Source organism: Ambystoma mexicanum, chromosome 13, assembly GCF_040938575.1.
Source record: "Ambystoma mexicanum isolate Mex_15411 chromosome 13, UKY_AmexF1_1, whole genome shotgun sequence".
Classification (NCBI taxonomy): domain Eukaryota; kingdom Metazoa; phylum Chordata; class Amphibia; order Caudata; family Ambystomatidae; genus Ambystoma; species Ambystoma mexicanum.
In genome coordinates, this window is record NC_090938.1 from 81,602,389 (window position 1) to 81,621,573 (window position 19,185).

Sequence of the window (19,185 nt, forward strand, 5' to 3'; positions counted from 1 at the left end):
TTCTAAGAATGGACCTGGGGATCGAATCTGCGTTGCTATGTCTAGTCTTGCTTCCAAGGCGAGTACGTTGCCTCTGAGCTATCCTCCTGAGACAAGTGGTAGTATAGTAGCATAGGGATTCCTAGGCGCAATTGACTCTAAACATTCCTTTTCAATGGTAGCGTACCGAGTCTCTTGAGGGAGTAACTTTCGGCTGATGACCAACAATTGTCTCTCTGATTCGCCAGTACCTTGGAACAGCACAGCCCCAAATCACGTTTCAGATGCATCCACATGTGGAAAGAATGGCTCTGAAATGTCAGGGCAGTGGAGGATGGCATAGACTGTATGAGTTGTTGGTGGGAAATTCCAGAGTCTAGCTCCAGTTTTTGGGGAGGAAATCACCACCTCTAATAAAAGACTCGACAGAGTCCACCCCACGAGACATGCCCACAGTAGGATTGCCCAAAATGAAAAGAGTAATGAAAACACGCACACCTTCTCCACTCTCCTATCCCATTTATACTGGACCTCCTCTACTCATTGACTGCGGCTTCCAACCTGTGGGCCACCTTAAACTCAGACAATTGTATCACCTTCTCAGTCAAAGCAGAAAGACTCAATCAATTGAAGATCAGTTGGGTTACCAGTCATTTGGTCGAAAACCAAATGGTTGAATGACTATTTGATCGAAGTAAAATGGTCGGAAAAAAAAGGTTGAATCTTTTTTTATTTTTTTTTATTTTATGGGGGGGGTTCCCTCCCAAACCACCTTTTTCTTTATTAAAAATATTTTTTAAGCAACCAAAACTTAAAAAATATATATAAATAAATAAATAAAAAAATATGACCTTTTTTTTTACCATTTTGTTTCGATCAAATGGTCATTCGACCATTTATTTTCGACCATTTGACCGGACACCCAGTAAGAGATCCCAACTTTCCATAAGTGTAGACTATAGTAGATAATGAAATAGTAATCTTTTTATGTACATGCCCCGACTTCTCCCCCCATTGGAAAATGCTTTGATTGCATTCCGCTACCCTTCCCCTACGTGAACCACTATGTTACCTTGGAGAAATGACTTTGCAACAAAAGAAGAGAGGTGGGGTAATTTTATAACCATGGTAACTGACTCCAATACTATCACTCTAAACATCAAAAGTTCTCATGGTTAAATTACATTCTCTCGCTAGTATCGTTACTAGCTAGGACACTTTCACCAACCTACACCGGAGGCCACTTGTCTTTCTCAAACAAATACAAAGACGTTAATTTGCAAAACAACATACATATTTTATTTATTTGTATACACTAACATTTCTTTTCAAAATAATCTCATAATTCAATTTTAGAACTCTGTAGAAATTCAGTAGGGTGGTGTACACCACAGGGACAACACAGCATATAACAATATTACAAATTCATGTGTATATTACACTCAATACTACTCACTTCAAGACACAATCGCTCTCAATTCATTTGTACTCATACTTCATCAAACACCTGGAGAAATAAACCATTAGAAATGCTAAGCATATGGAGGAATATATAGAGTGAATTTGGATAGGTAGTGCGGCCAAGTGGTGTGAGATAGAGAAAAGCCAGACCCCTAAATTATGTCCAGAAAATTGCATCACACAAGGCATGATACAAAAGGCATGATACAAAAGGCATGATACATTTCCCCAACTACGTTTTGGAACTCCAAACCGTTCAGTTCTTGCAGAGCATATGAAGTCACCATGTTGGGTATGGCCTCAATTTAGCTCTCAATGGTATACATCAGTTAGGGTCTTCCAATGCTCACTGATACTTTGAATGAAGCTACCTGCAGGCAACAAAGGAAAGTAAGAGAAGGGCATACTGGGGCCAATTCTCATGCAGACTCTAATGTCTACATCACTGGTGGGCAACACACAGCGCTCAGTTTAATTTGGCCAGCCACACCTCATTAGCCTAGGCCAGCGTTGGAAACGGTGAGGGATCATGGTATGTGTAGGAAAAACATTCTGAAGGGCTGTTGTGCCTTCACTGGGCTACGATATTAACATTCTGAAGACCCTGAAAGTGGCTTGCTCGAATGCCCAAACAGAGACAGGGAACAAGGTCGCGGGAGTTTCACTTGCTGCCCTGCCCTGGAGGGCCACAGTTGCTGCCGGAAAGAGAGACTACGGCCCCCACCTTTAAAAATGGGATCCCGCTCCTGCCGAGCCAAAGCACGCGAGCAACAAGAAGTGGGAGTTTCACTTGCGTTGGGAGTTCCACGAGTCTTGGTGCACCTCCCAAAACTATCAGGAGAAGCGAACACCATGATGATAAGGCGACGAGAAGGTGAGGAGAACTAACAGGAGGGGGGGGCAAGGAGGGCCCATCTCTGAACCTTTTGATCCATTGAACTATTAGATCTTGACCGAAATCTGCTAAAGAACATGCTATCCTGCCTGACCCCAATCTGTTTACTCACTGATGTATCCATGAGCCAGTGATGACAGGGAGCAGGAACCAGGCTGACTCAGGTAAGTGTAAAAAGAAACAGGCTTTATTCTTCTTGGTTACATAGCATAGTCATAAGAAGTAGGAGAGTAGGTGATAAGCCTCTGCCCTGGTTCCCAGTCCATCTCCCAGTCTCAACCGTCACTCTCTAGAATCCTCAGGCCCCCCGCACTCCAAGCTCCACTTAAACATTCTAGGAGGCCCTTGCACACACTCAGCCATTCAATACAGTCATACCAGGATACCAGCCATTCATCACAGTCATACCAGGATACCACACATCCCCCTCCTTAACAAACAAACAGAAATCAGAATACTCTCACCATCATGTTAGGATCACAATCAAAAGAAACCAAACACCTTCTACCCCGGCCTGCCACACTGGGGTCTCAGTGCTGCACCACCGAGCGCATACCTTGCCACATGGACAATCAAATCTAAACTACCATCATAAACCCTCCTAACCTACCACCTTATGCCAGAACTGCCACTCCTGGCCTCAAGCCTGCCACACTTGAGCACTAACCCTGTCTCAACGAGACCAACATACCTTCCAACATTTAGTGTAGCCAAAACTTACACAATTGGCCTGAACAAAATCCTAACATGCTAGCAACAACAAAAACAAAAGTATCCAAAACAAACACACCTAAACACCCATCCCTTTTCCCCTAAACAAAACATAGAAAAGGATGAAAAATGAAAGCAAGAGACTAACTGGACAAAGACCACATAAACCACAACACAACCACAAGAGACGTGGTGCGTAAAATGTCCACAGTCCCTACCATGCAAAACGAAACTTCCATCCAAGCACCAACAAAATGTTAAATTCTGGCACCTGCTAAAGGTTTCCGCTACAAAAAAAAACACTGAAACCCAGTGCAAGCACAACAAGGTGAAAAAAATGTAGTGCTTTCCCAATGTTGAAATTGTTAGATAATAGTACAATAATAAATTCATTGTCTCCCCATTGTCAATTAAAACTTATCTCAACTGTCTGTGTGGTAAACTCGCAGTAACTTCAACCTAACTAGGTATAAAAAGAATAAACATCTCTCATGAACTGCACTTCCTGACACCACAGACATTAGGAGTCCAAAAAAATCACTCCTAAAAAATCACTCCTAATCCCGACACTATAACATTCTACAGGAGACAAAACCAAAAACACTAAGAAAATATTTTAGTGTAGCCTACTCCTACAACTTCACGCGTACTACCTACGCCTCATAGTCTCCTACTATAGTGTCCTGCTATAGGATGCTTATATATTAAGATCATCCACAAATATAATACCTTTATTGCATTAAACCTCTAAACACCGTTCTCCCTAGGGTCTCTATAAGGTATCACACCTGGCCAGCATGTGATCCTCACCCTCAACTACATGCGTGCTACCTCTCACACGCCTACTTCTCCCAACTTACGTACTCACGACTGCACACACCCATTGCAGTAACATTCACTTCAAACGTGCTACTTCACACACACACCCAACATACACATGTATGTCACACATACCTACAGATTGCATGCTACAAATGCACAATCATCTTCAAATGCATTCTATCAATGCCACGTTATACGCATGAAAATTCACTAAAATTGCATTAAACATTACATATGCACTCAATATTTGCCCACTAAACACCTCCTTAAAAGGGATGATGGACACTAACAGACATGGTGTTGCTCAGGCACCATTCTGGAAGTGTGTCATCTCAGAGATAGAATTTTCGTTTCGTAAAAATCCCTTATTTGTGCAATATTAACTTCAAACCTACATTTTTTTTGTAATTGCATAAAACTCCTGTGGACATAACATCTTTAAAGCAAATCAAAGCATAATTGTCTTGCTAAAACTTCATTTAAAACTTTAATTTAGAAATCTAACTCCAAAACATTAATTATTCAATAAATTAATTATTTGCAGTATTTGTTTTAAACTGTGCAAAAGTTCCCTGAAATGCAATTATCACTTATTTTCATGTAACTACAATACCCGCTGCACATTAACACTCATGCATACCAATATTGCAACCATAATCCCCATTACTTCTTTTCTCCTCCACAAGCCCGTAGAATGGCATAAACCTCTAAAAAACACATAAATATACACTGTAGCATCAATTATAAACGTCCTCCTGGAAGACAAACACATGGTCCCTACAAACTGCTTCCACAAAATTATAACGTTTAACATCTACACGTTTTTTTTTTCTTGTTGGCGGTAATACCCGGATTGCAATATGCGTAGATAAATGCTGTGCTCATAACAGTAGCTCATAGCCTTTCCTTAGATCTGCTGGACTGCTGCAGATGTCCAAAACAAATGCACCAAGGGGTTTTCCAAAGTTGGAAAGATGGCGATCCACCGAAGGGCACCACAGGGTGTCATGCTGCAGCCATTTTTACCCCCATTGATCCAGTATCGGGCGTTATCGAGGCTGTTGCGAATTGTCAGTCCTCTATGTCCCATGAAACCCCAGCTCAACCCCAATATCTTCCTCTCATGATGGTGTTATAGACTGTCTGCCCAACTCTGTAGTCCATAGCTCACCACCGAGAAATGTGCAGGGGGGAGGGGACTTGTCACCAAAGTCTAATTCATTACCGCTATTCTCAAGTGGTCCAAGGAGCATACAGACAAGGTGATGACTCACAGAAACGAGATCCAGATTACAGGTGCTGAGAAAGCCCATCATTTGACTGCTACCCCGCATGTTCAACAACCCCCTCCCGGATAGCTGTCATGCTGACCTCTCCAGTGGTCCATGCTGACATAGGCCATCCTATCGTCTGATTGGGACTCGAAAGAACTGGGCGGCCTTAAGAGGATGCTCTGGCTTATCTTTGAGGATCGCCAGGGGGGAGGAGCAAGGGGAGGGCTGTTAGCCCAGCTAATTTGTCAATGAAGCCGTCACGGGGCCTCTCAAACAGTTCTTGTGGATCTGCACAGTAGTCAGCCAATGGATCTAAAACTGAGAGAAGCCTTGGCTACATGCACCTTGGCGTCCGGGAAAGTGACCCTGTTGCGACCTGCGAGTACTATTTGCTCTGCTACCCACCCAGAAACCTTAAACCATCAGCCAAAAATCACCCAGCCCCCCCTTATGGTCTGTGCGAGAACTCGGCTAGGTGGACCGGGGAGCGAGAAACTTGCCCTGGGGTGATTTAGAACACGAGGGACGGTGCTCGCACCACCCATTTCTGCCCATAAGAACACCAACTATAGCGATCCAAGACCCCATCATCGCCGAGCTCAGAGTGCTGAACACACAAGAGTCTCACCTAAGGGGGTGGGGGGTCGGCTATTCTGCACAACGACAAGCCAGACACTGTGAACTCCTTGACTAACAAATGTACTCACTGGTTCCGTTCAATACGCAAGTGCCATTCACTCATCCAAGATGATATCGATAGCTGAAATCGGATACATCACAATGGAGGTTTCCTAGACCCCCTTTGTATTGTACTTAGGGACACAGTGGTGGCAAATGGAATAATGAGAATGGTCAGGAGACAGGGTTTGCCAACACCTAGCAAAATCTAAATAAGCGTTAACTCATTCCCCACTTCAGTTTCCTCCCATGAGCCAATGCCTTCATTTGCCCTTCTTTCTGGAGCCAATGCGGTCCAACTTGGGGACAGATTGGGGGGGTCTAAAAAAAAAGTGGAGTGACTGTTTTATGGTCAATGGTTTGGTTGCTCTTTGGAGGGAACACCACCTGATCAGACTTGGGGTTGGCCACAATCTGTTGATACTACACTTCTGTATAAGAATTGTGTGCATGTGTTTGTTGTACTTTGATGCCTTATTTTATGGCTGAAAAAAGTTATGTAATCACATTACCTGAATGAGTTTAAACAGTGCTAGCCAGTGGTTGTCACTCTATAGAGAGAGGTAAGGTTTTGAAAGGTCTGAGATAACAGAGCAAGTTAGAACCAGGGCACCCGGTCTTCCAGGTTAAGCTCTGGATGGGTGATACACCCAGGATTCATTTGTGCCACAAAAACGAGAGGGCGGGAAATCACAGCCATTCTGGGACTGACCAATGGCTGACACCATTCGCCAGATACCAGCCATGTGCCACTTAGAGACGTAGAATGGTGGTTGTGGTGGCCAGAGAGAGGATACTGTGTATGCAGGGAACAGTGGCATATGTGCATTTGCCGTGCACTTAATGAACACACAATCACTGTTGCATGTGCCCTTAGTGATCAAAGTGTACTGGTGATGCACATCTGATCTCTACTAGATCCCAAAAAAAGACCTGAAAAACAGCAAGTTGCGGAAGTGACAGGTATTTCCTCAAATCGCCAGATTGATCAAAGACCCTGGAGGGAAATAAATCAGTGGAAGACCCCTCCACATCCAAAGGGGGTGGTTTAGAAAGGCCCCTGGATGCCCCTGGCACAGCGCTCCCAAGTCTCTAGTGGCACACATCCGAAGAGAGATCTGTTCATTTTAATTCAATTCCCCATCATCTCTCAGGGTTAAGTAGAGGAGGGTTAGCGTGAGCAGCAATGCATAGCAATGTAAAATGGCGGCGAGCAGCTTGTCGCTGCTCTGGCCAACATTGTCCACAGTTAATTCCGGCACCTGGGAATTTGATGTTGATAAATCCCCATGTTCCCAGGCATTCTGGTATTTTTCAGAGGGGGAAACAAAGCAAAGCCCGTGTTTCATCGGTTGACCAGCGTCAATGGAGGACGTCCTGTGGGATGCATTTGCTATTTCTCCCACAGGTTTTAAGAGAACCCAGCTAAGAAGAGCAGGCACATTGCAAAAAGCCTTAGAAAAAGAAGCCGTCAATATGAGTCTGGCAGATCTTTTCCAGGATTACAGCGTGGGCAAATAATCTAGGGATCTGCTGCATGGAGATAACACCCCGGAACAGCTGTAGATGCTCTAGGGAATCGGCATCATGAAGCTAATACCACCGGAACAGCTGTAGATGCTCTAGGGAATCTGCTGCGTGGAGATAACTCCTGGGAACAGCTGTAGATGCTCTAGGGAATCTGCTGCGTGGAGATAACACCACCGGAACAGCTGTAGATGCTCTAGGGAATCTGCATCATGAGGCTAACACCATCGGAACAGCTGTAGATGCTCTGGGGAGTCTGCTGTGTGGAGATAACACCATCGGAACAGCTGTAGATGCTCTAGGGAATCTGCTGCGTGGAGATAACTCCATCGGAACAGCTGTAGATGCTCTAGGGAATCTGCTGCGTGGAGATAACACCACCGGAACAGCTGTAGATGCTCTAGGGAATCTGCTGCGTGGAGATAACTCCATCGGAACAGCTGTAGATGCTCTAGGGAATCTGCTGCGTGGAGATAACACCACCGGAACAGCTGTAGATCCTCTAGGGAATCTGCTGCGTGGAGATAACACCACCGGAACAGCTGTAGATCCTCTAGGCAATCTGCTGCACGGAGATAACACCACCGGAACAGCTGTAGATGCTCTAGGGAATCTGCTGCGTGGAGATAACACCACCGGAACAGCTGTAGATGCTCTAGGGAATCTGCTGCACGGAGATAACACCACCGGAACAGCTGTAGATGCTCTAGGGAATCTGCTGCGTGGAGATAACACCACCGGAACAGCTGTAGATGCTCTAAACTACTGCATGCTAGGTTTTAAAAAATCTGCATTTTTAAATTATTTTTAATCCAATTCCATTCTTGTTTTAATAGTGGGATTCATTGTGCACATGTAAAATAATGCAAAGGAGAGTCGTAATTAACCCTTTTCTGCACCATATTTCAAAGGCGTGTGCAGGTGGGCATCAGTGAGATCCCCCTTACAGATTATTTTCTTGAAAGTTGAAAGATCTCTTTGCGGCAAAATATATATTTATATATAAATATTGTTTTCCTATGTGTGTTTGCATCACCCTTTTGGGTGTTGATGCACAATGCAACAGTATAAACAGGTATTTTACCTTAGGGTCTGGCAGTATTTTGTGCATGCAGTTTTGCAGGGAATAAGGCCGTGGGTCATAATCAAGGGCCAGATAATCAGAAGAAGGCAATACATCCTCCTTCTGTTACAGTCATTGGAATTTTAAGGATGTGTTCTTTATATAGCTAATTATAAAGCATTGAGTTCATCCCATCACTGTAGCCACTCGCTTGAGGAGAGCATGAAAGTGAGCCCTGCAGTGGTCGGGTGCTCTTCTGCCTGTGTACACACAGTTGGCAAACAGGTCATGGGTGCACTCTATATCCTGTGCATATTGGTCTGAGATTGGGGCTAATTATGAAAATGACTACAAGCAACTATCATAGACTCACATGAAAAGTGAATCAAACAATAAAAGTAAATATTATAGTCTCGCAGACATACAAAAGGACATTACATTCTAAGCCCCTTCCATGTCCACTCAACACCCAAACAGAAAAAGATCACAGTGAAGGATACCACGGCAATGCAGGCATGCCTGCAAATGTTAACCCCTGAGCAACCTATGATAGTGATCAGACGCCATTTCCCAAAAAATGTTCTCTGCTGCCTGATTAACCTATAGACAGGCAATGGAGATTCTAGCTTATGAGTATTTTGATAAAGAAACAGCAGTGATCCCCAAATCTGCACCTTGACCATCAGTTCTCCAGGCTTTCAGGATAACTATTACAATATCTCTAATTTAGAGTCACTATATTCAAGTGTAGTTTATCTGGCTATCCTGAAAGCGTGGAGAGGAGTTATCGCTTGAGGAAAGGAATTGGGGAACCCTCAGCCACAGCGTTCACAGCTATGTAGATAGAAATCATTGTTTGGCAATCCAACATCAATGCCAGTAGCAGTTGCAACCTACTAGGGGCTAACATTGCTTTTAATGAAATATATATATATATAATGTAAACACCATTACTGTACATAAATAACCCTACAGACATAATTGTGTCCAGGTGCTGCTAAAAGATTTTATTATTACTGAACTCAAGGACACTCATTTTATCAACTACATAAGTATGAAAAGATAAGGTGGCATTGCACTAGATCCTGTGTCTCTAACCAGTAGATCGTGAGCTACTGGGAAACCTCAGGCGAGCTGCCAGTGGCTCGCGAGACACCGGTAACTCGCCTTAGTTTTCCCAGTAGCTTGTTGCCACTAGAGCACTTTGTGTTTATTTTGGTGTATGAAGTTCCTCTGCCTCTTCCCCTGACACCTCCCTACCCTCTTCCTGCAAAGCAAACGGTCAAAAGCGGTGTGCATGGTGAGAGGAGAGGCTGTATCTGGGTTTGAAAGACTTGGGGCAGTGTCACAGCAAGGGGTTAACTATCAATAACAAAAGGAAATGGGAAATGGGAAAGGTTGAGAGGCATTTTGCAATAATAGACACAACTTATGAAAATAATACTCCCAAAGCAGGTAACCTGTGATCCTAAACATTTTGTTTTTGCATTTTATTTGAGATGTATAAAGCACTTTAATCCAAAGAATAGAACAACAGTCAGCCTTGTAAGTCAGTTTGTAATTAATAGGTCTTCTGTGAGGAACAAAATAAAGAATATGAAGAAATTGAATGGAGAGAAAGTGGAAGAGAATTCCATTTAAAAGGAGCCAACAAAGTAAAAGGACGAAAGGGGGAACTAGCACAAGGAGGTCGAGAAGCTGCAAAAAGATATTGTGACTGAGAGCGAAGAGAATGAGCAGGGATATCAAAAGAGACAACAAAGAGAAATAATTAGGTGCAAGATTATGAAGAGATTTAAAGACTTGACATAAAAATTTAATTTGAAACGAGAATGGAAAGAGAGTCTGCCGAGACTAGAGAGAGAGGAGACAAGTGAGTCACGTGGTAGGAGATGATAAGAAGACAAAAATTGAAGCATTAAAAACAGATTTTAGTGGATCAAGATGAGAGAGAGGAAGACCAAATAGAGAGACTGAACAATTGAAAAGCAAGAACAAAATTAATGAAGTGATCAGGAGTTTTGTTGCATCAAAAGTTAAGAGTTGTGCGGATGTTGGACAGATGATAAAGACAAGCTTGAGAAGATAAAGGGATATGATGAGCAAAAGATAGATCAGAATCAAAGTAAAGTCCCAAATTATGAGCCGAGAAGGAAACGGGAAGCAAAGAAGGAGCAAAAGAAATAGAAGAGGGAGGAAGAGGAGAATGAATAGTGTTTGCAGGGAAAAAGAGTGGTTCAGTTTTGGCAGCATTTGATACCAAAAGAGTTTCTGCCATGCAGGAATTGAAGGCTAGGAGAAATGTAAAGAGTTTGTGGCGAAATTCAGGAGTGAAGGAAAGGAAAGACAAGAAAGGTAGAGTGTCATCCGCATAAAAGTGTCGAGAAAGTCTGAACAATGAAATAACGTGTGCGTGCCAAGGGAGAATAATAGAAAAAAAAGAGGATTGGACCAAAGACCGAGCCATGGGGAACACTGTGGACTAGAGGAAATATGTGAGAGATTGATCCAGCCTAGGAGATCGAGAATATCCTTTGGGATAAGTAGGACCGAAACCAAGAAAGAACAGACCCTGAAAATCCAAAAGAGTAAAAGAAAGAAAGTACGAGAGAGTGATCAACAGTGTCAAAAGCCGCAGACAAGTCTAGCAGAATAAGCCAGGATGAGTGTTTAGAATAATCTGCTGACAGTAAAAAATTAGAAACAGACAGAAGAGCAGTTTCAGTGGAATGAGGAGGCAGAACCCGACTGAAAACTAGGAAGAAAAGAATTAGCAGAAAGAAACATGGAAACCTGAGAGTGGACAAGACGTTTGAGTAATTTAGAGAGATAAGGCAAAATAGAAATAGGGTGAAAATTTGAAGTGGGGGAAGGATCAGAAGAAGGTTTTTTCAAGAAAGGAAGGATAGAAGCAGGCTTGAAAAAGATATGGAAACAGAGGTTGAAAGACAAATATTAAATAAGTAATTTAGGTAAGAAATTAGAGAAGTACGTCAACCAATTGTGGCAAAGCAAATGCTGTTACATCCTTCAAAGTTGCAAATTATTTGATGAAAAACAAATGTACTTTTACATGTACATGGTGCAGTCTGTTGTAAGAGATGTTAAAAACTGTGAATGCATGTCTGCCATGTCAGGTGTGCAGTTTGGTGCAAGCACTATGGCCTTAATCCCATCTGACTGCATCTGAGTTCTATTGCTATTTCAAGCTACACACCAGATTACTGAGCACTACCATTAACTGCATGTAGCTCTTGCTAACGTAAAGGTTGGAGACCCCTGCACTAGATGAACCTGCAGAAGACGGAGGCTCATAACCCATTGAACTATTTTAGCAGGTAAAACGACCTGCCCCTAAGGTGCTACGCCTACCCTTTGCCTACCTCATACCAAGCAGAGCTTAAAAATTCAAAAGGGTTCACTGGTGGCATCAACCTCACCCTCAGTTATAATATTGTGCATGTAATCTCTCAAGCTGGTGTGAATAACAGAATCTAACTAACAGCAAATCTGATATCTAGGGGCTCAAATATATCAGGTATGGAACATCCTATTCTGCTGGCTCATAGAAAGGCAATCACATGTAATTGCTTCCTATGCCATTTCACTAACAGAAACTGTACATTTATCATGGAGGTGTGATAGGTGCAGTGTATGCCTCTGAATGGGGCTCAGTGAAAATCCGCTACCTTCAAATGATGCATACAATGTTAATCACATTAGAAAAAAAGCTAAGAAAGCTCTATGGCATTCCAAAGGTTTTACTTTTAAGAAAGCCCCAGGTGGTGCTTGGAGACAGAATTTAACCAGAAGGGCCATATTTCACACATTTGCACCGGATCCGATGTCACTAGGAACGGTCCTCAAGAGTCAAATCCATGCCATGTTTTCAGGATGTCCACCTAAAATACTGTTGAACACTGTGTATCGAAATGGGAGTTGTTTGCATAATCAATAGTGATTGTGAAAACCCGCTGTGTTTCGGGCTCCCTGCTGGCTCGGCTTTAAAACCCCTATGCCCGGCCGATCAACAGGTGCAAGAAACTGTAACAGCCAAATAAAGTTACATTTTGGACCACTAGGCCAATATTGTGTTCCCAAGCGGAGGCATACATAGATAGTGCCTAGTTTTTACTTTGCCGTTGAATCGTCCTTGAAAACCCTAATGACACGTCAAGTCTCCAACAAACTTGTCGGCAACGACAAACCGCCCACCTATTGTTGATCATTAATTAATTGCCCGTCAACCTAACTTACCGTTCCTTGTCAAATGGAAACTGGTCAACCATCCCATTGTTGCTCATTATGTCAAGAATCCTTTTATGATAATAACCGTTTTCAATATCCAGAGGACAATCTGCCGGCGTGAAGATAAAATGGAAAGCTAATTAAATCCCAGTAGATAGAATTATGCAGTAAAATTTGTATATAATGATATCATTCACTTTCCAGGCCAATCCAACCTCCAATTCTCCGGGAGCCATAGTTCCGAAAAGGCCAGCGTGACAGCGAGGAACTGCGCAAGGGACTGTATGTCGTTCCAACTACCAACGCATACATTAAATTGACTAACACTCTTTCTTTCTCCCATCAAATGCTGCAATGGAAGCACCTGTCCTCACATTGTCCAAGAAAGGGATTTAGTAAAAGCCACGGGTCTGGGGAGACACGGGGGAGTCGTTTAGGCTCTGTGTGGTGAACAAAGCGGCGTATGTACAGGTTAATTAGCGACGGCGGATTTTGCTTGAAGTCAATGAGCGGGCCGGATTTAACATCTCTGTTGGTGCGGTTCATTTGTTCATTTGTTGTCTTGTTCTGGAATACATTTCGGCAACAATCAATACGTTCAGCCCTGACAAGGCTTATTCCTGCAATAAATTTATAAGCCACCGCAGTGTAGTAATCCAAGAGAGACTTGTGGTTATCTGTGTTGGCAGCAGGGTCTGAGTGTCTTTTTGAAACCGGGGCCCAGGTGGCGAGGTGAGATATTGGTAGGAGAGGGGCTGCCAAGCAATGGCGGTAAGACGCAAAGGTTGGAAAAATTGAAGGCGTTGGGATCCTACGCTAAACTACCCAAGACCAGCACTGATGCCCAAGGCCAGGCCGGCGGGAATGGGTTTTCAATTTGGCGGGAATTTAATCTGTCCTAAACAGAAACATTCTTGAGCTCAGTGAAACGAATGGAGTGTTTCTAAACGTTCGTTAGTATGGATAAGAAGGGAATGTGAAAGAAACGTTTCTGGTGCACCATTCCGTACACACACACACACACGCACGCACGCACGCACGCGCACACACACACACACACACACACACACCTGCAGCTTGTCAAATCTTATTGGAGCATGTAAAAAATTAAGGACCCCAAATTAGACATTTATGTGTAATTTTGCAGTAAATAAGTCGAATTACCACCAAAATGGATTACTGTTACTGCCACTCTGTCCCATGGATTTAGCACGAATTTATGGGGGGTGGCACAGTGGTTTTAGTCCTTAGTAACCAGGGGCAATTTTCAGGAATGGCAGTGAGCGGTAATTCTGCTGCAGTCATTCCGAAACTTGTGGTGCTAAATTGAATGAATTCCCTCCAACATTGCTGGACCTACATCCTCTACCTTACCGCCGTAACACATTATAAGATGATGCGGTAATATGGCGGTCACTGGCAGTTAAAGAAGTGCCTGCACTTTACCGCCACTTTTTACTGCATCTCAGAACATGCAAGGAGGCCCCATGTTTTCTAAATGTTGTTTATGAGTACTGTAAGAGTGGATTTGATCAGCTGATTTGTCCAGTATTCTTGCCCAATAGTATGTGAGGGACGCTTTTTGGCTCCCATACATTATGCTTACCAGAAGACTCTTTATCTAAGGAGACATGATGTGCCCAGCCCTGGACTTTCATTTAGATTCCCAATGCATCCTGGGAAATGCAGTCTTATTAAACTTCATTTCAAACAAATTGACAAAGGTCACCAGAGAATGGCTTGTAATAGAAAGTCTGCGTAGTGTAAATTGTGGTTCTCAATGATAACCAAGTCTTCTAGTAAGAAAAGCTCCTGCAGTCACCAAGATATGCATGGATGGGATGGTTTGGCACTGGCCTGCAGTAGACAGGACCTTTCCACATTTGACCAATGAGAAGGAGATGTTTGCGGCTGCTGGGGAGTGGTTGACCTATCAGGGGAAGGCAGACTGCATATCATAAAAGGGGAGGACAAGTGGAGCCACTGCAGCAAAGACAAACCACAGAGTACAAAAGAAGCACTGCATGAGGCTATTCTGGACATGAACATGGCCAGGGGGGCATGGGCAAGCAGTGCCCTTCTCTATTCGCCAACTTAGGCATGCAAATACATTGGACAGAGTGGAGCTGGAGGCTCCAAATGCCTTCAATTTCTATCAAAATATAAAGGCTTGAGGTAGGGTGATGGCTACCGAGAGCCCTCCCTCTGGCTGCCTTTAGAGATTAAGAGAGAGTGTTCTCTGTTTGGACTGGGTGTGCGGACTCACAATACTGGCCTGGTGTCTTGAGTCCAGAGTGCCTCACCGCTTTAGGACTACACAACATACATGTAATAGGCAAGGGTGGCCTAGTGTTGAATTGGCTGCATCATCCACATTTAGCTAGGACATGGCTGTGTGCAGCTCGATCGCATGCCTGCTCTTGGCCCTGTGCAGCTGTAAGGCATGCCTGATCATGGCTGTGTGAAGCTCTATCGCATGCCTGCTCTTGGCCCTGTGCAGCTGTAAGGCATGCCTGATCATGGCCGTGTGCAGCTCTATCGCATGCCTGCTCTTGGCCCTGTGCAGCTGTAAGGCATGCCTGATCATGGCCGTGTGCAGCTCTATCGCATGCCTGCGCTTGGCCCTGTGCAGCTGTAAGGCATGCCTGATCATGGCCGTGTGCAGCTCTATCGCATGCCTGATCTTGGCCCTGTGCAGCTGTAAGGCATGCCTGATCATGGCTGTGTGCAGCTCTATCGCATGCCTGATCTTGGCCCTGTGCAGCTGTAAGGCATGCCTGATCATGGCCGTGTGCAGCTCTATCGCATGCCTGCCCTTGGCCCTGTGCAGCTGTAAGGCATGCCTGATCATGGCCGCGTGCAGCTCTATCGCATGCCTGCCCTATGCCCTGTGCAGCTTTAAGGCATGCCTGATCATGGCCGCGTGCAGTCTATCGCATGCCTGCCCTTGGCCCTGTGCAGCTGTAAGGCATGCCTGATCATGGCCGTGTGCAGCTCTATCACATGCCTGCCCTTGGCCCTGTGCAGCTGTAAGGCATGCCTGATCATGGCCGCGTGCAGCTCTATCACATGCCTGATCTTGGCCCTGTGCAGCTGTAAGGCATGCCTGGTCATGGCCGCATGCTGCTCTATCACATGCCTGCCCTTGGTCCTGTGCAGCTGTAAGGCATGTCTGGTCATGGCCGCTCTATCACATGCCTGCCCTTGGTCCTGTGCAGCTGTAAGGCATGCCTGATCATGGCCGTGTGCAGCTCTATCACATGCCTGCCCTTGGTCCTGTGCAGCTGTAAGGCATGCCTGATCATGGCCGTGTGCAGCTCTATCACATGCCTGCCCTTCGTCCTGTGCAGCTGCAAGGCATGCCTGGTCATGGCCGTGTGCAGCTCTAACACACGCCTGCCCTTGGCATCTGCAGCTTTATGGCATGCCATATCATGGGTATGTGCAGCTCTAATGCATGCCTGCTCTTGTCATGTGCAGCGTTAAGGCATGCCTGATCATGGCCATGTTCAGCTCTAAGGCATACCTGGCCTTGGACATGTGAACCGCATGCCTGGTCATGCCAGTGTGTAGCTTTAAGGCATGCCTAGTCATGGCCGTGTGCAGCTCTATCACATGCCTGCTCTTAGCATCTGCAGCTTTAAGGCATGCCTGGTCATGGCCGTGTGCAGCTTTAAGGCATGCTGGTCATTGCAGAATGCAACTACAGAGCATGCCTGGTCATGTGCGTGTGCGTCTTCAAAGCATGCCTACTCATGGCTGTGTGCAACCTTAATGCATACCTGCTCATGGCAGCGTGCAGCTGTGAAAAATGCCTGGTCATGGAGGTGCTTTAAGGCATGAAACTGTAGACCCTCATCTACATCATTATTTTGAGGGATAAGATATGTATTCTGCTTTGCAATAGGATAACACCACAGACATCTGTCAAGGCTATATCATCTAATGTCTAAGGGTGTCGAACTCCAGGTCTCGAGGGCCGGACTCCTGATGGGTTTTCAGGATATTCCTCATTAATATTCATGAGATAGATTTGCGTACAATGACTCTAAATGTATGCATATTTGTTCTCATGAATATTAATGAGGATAACCTGAACACCAGTCAGGACTCCGGCCTTAGAATCCTGGAGCTGGACAATCTATGCACAAGTCAATCTAGAGGGGGTGGCAGTGGCAAAGGGAATTGTCATGGAGCTGGTAATGCTCCGCAAGGCCAATATCACCACATTCATGTCGTGATTTTATCAAGCTCATTAGAAATCATTCCCTGCCCTGGTAGCCAATGAGTCCAGGCGTAGTAGGATGGAAAGTATGACAGAGTCACAAGCTAACAACGTAACATCACTATATTTTAATGTTCGGTCAAGAAATAAGTTAGATCTCAGATGCCTGCCCTTAGATATTGCAAAGATATACAATACATGTAATTGAATTATGAAACATACGACCAACAACTTGTAGCGGCTCAGCCGGATATGAGGAGGAAATTAAGAGAAATGAAAAACTCTCCTGCTATAAAGAGGTGCAAATGTCCCAGTGCAAGAAACTCAAACAGAAATATAACAATGTTTCTAAAGCAAGGTGTGCAATTCTCCTGCAGAATGATGCAGAGGCCAAGCTTCATATCCTTATAAACAAGGATGTGGGAGTCTTTTGGTCTCTGATTAATGCAAAGGAGGCAGCCTCGAGCATTGACCAGTTAAATGCAGTTTCTGAACCTGTTTGGGTTCATTATTTTGAACAGCTGTACGCTAAATCAACTCAAGGATGGGGAGTCTCTAATATCGTTAAAGGAGGATTCCATCCAGCGCTGTTGGTCACTGCATCAGGACAGAGAGAGAGTCTTGAAAAACATCAGAGCCTCGAAGCGCTCTAGAGCTGCCGGTCCAAACGGGCTGACAAATAATACCTTGAAGGCGGACCCTATTAATTGGACTTCGTTATACCTATCTTTAAGTGGGGCACAAGGTCTGAACCCTGGAACATTTGACCTATATCTTTAATCGATGTGAACAGTAAGATCTTTGTGCCCTTCTTACTGCAACTTCTAGAGGAATGGGCATTTTCTGTATAAAAGCTGAATAAATTCCAGACCGGTTTTCGTAAACTTCATTCTACGAATATTAATGTACTGATTATAATTCAATTCAAGAGTCTGCCTGCGCTGATCCGAAAACCCCCACTTACGTGGCATAGACAGAGTAGACCGTGTTGTTGAAGTGCGAGTGTGGGGGTCCCGAGACCATCACTCCGTACTCCGAAGTTCATGACGAGACGAAAGGCCAGAAACGCTTGCAGCCACCGATCTTATTGTGGACAGATCTCGAGTGCACCAATGATTGACAAATACACGGAAATGTATCCTCTCAGCCAGCCATACAGACCGAATACAATGCAAATCTTTCCATGTGTGGGAGAAGAGCCCGTGATCGTAGACAGGGAAGCCTATATGGACAGCCTCGATTGAGCACCTAGAACCATGGTGCTAACATCATTAGTGTCACCACAACATAGCAGTGTTAGACATGAAGCACATGTTCAGTCTGCACTGTACCACATAAACACACACTTGTATACATGAGGAACATGAGTGCACAGTTCTATAGCTAGAGGACAGATACATATACATACTGTCAATGCTTTTATTATTTTTGCCATTAGCCAAATGCAGTAACGCTGAACTGCAAGGCACAGGAACTCCTGAGCAAGCAACTGATGCTTAAAGCCAATAGTAGTGTGGACATACAGTAGTGCATATGGAACCTGATAAAACCACATATGGCTATCCCATTGGGAACGTAATACAACATGGACATTGTAGAAACCACATTATAAGGTTTGCGAAAATTACAGCAGGCCTCAGGCCACTGAACAGGAGACAAGCTGAGCTGATTCAGACAGCTCAGTGAGCAAGACGCATGAGCCCACAGCCAAGGTCGGAGATATGAAGACACATTTGAATCCACAGAGAAACTGAATAAATCCTCATAACTGTGAGCTGCAGAGCTCCAATTTGTGGTCTCTAAACATGTGATACAGCCAAGCGAGATAATGGACAGTCATCCATGGTGAGAAAGAGGAGCCGGTCCCAGCAAACCAGATGCAGATCGCAATATGTGTTGCAACCGTAAGGATAATAATCTCATAGGCAAAGGTGGTGTACACAAGTTACAATACAGACACATAATCATTCACATCTCCTTGAAGAGGTGCACAGCAAGCTGATAACTCAAATGAGTCCCAGGCCTGGGGGCATGAGCTCTCACCAATCACAGTTTAGTATTCCAGAAGTGGGTGGTGAGGGGCAAGAACCAATGGTAAACCCACTACTCTGCAACAATGTAATAGATAGTTCTTTTGGGATGGTACAGGCCAGACACCTGACATGCGAGGGCCAGTAGAATAGCACCTATAGGGTCCACTATAGGTAGTAGAGACTCTCAGTAGCCAATCCCTCATGGCGATAGGTTTTCATGGGAAGGGCCTGAGTGATGATGTCATAGTGCTAGAAAACCAGCATGTGCA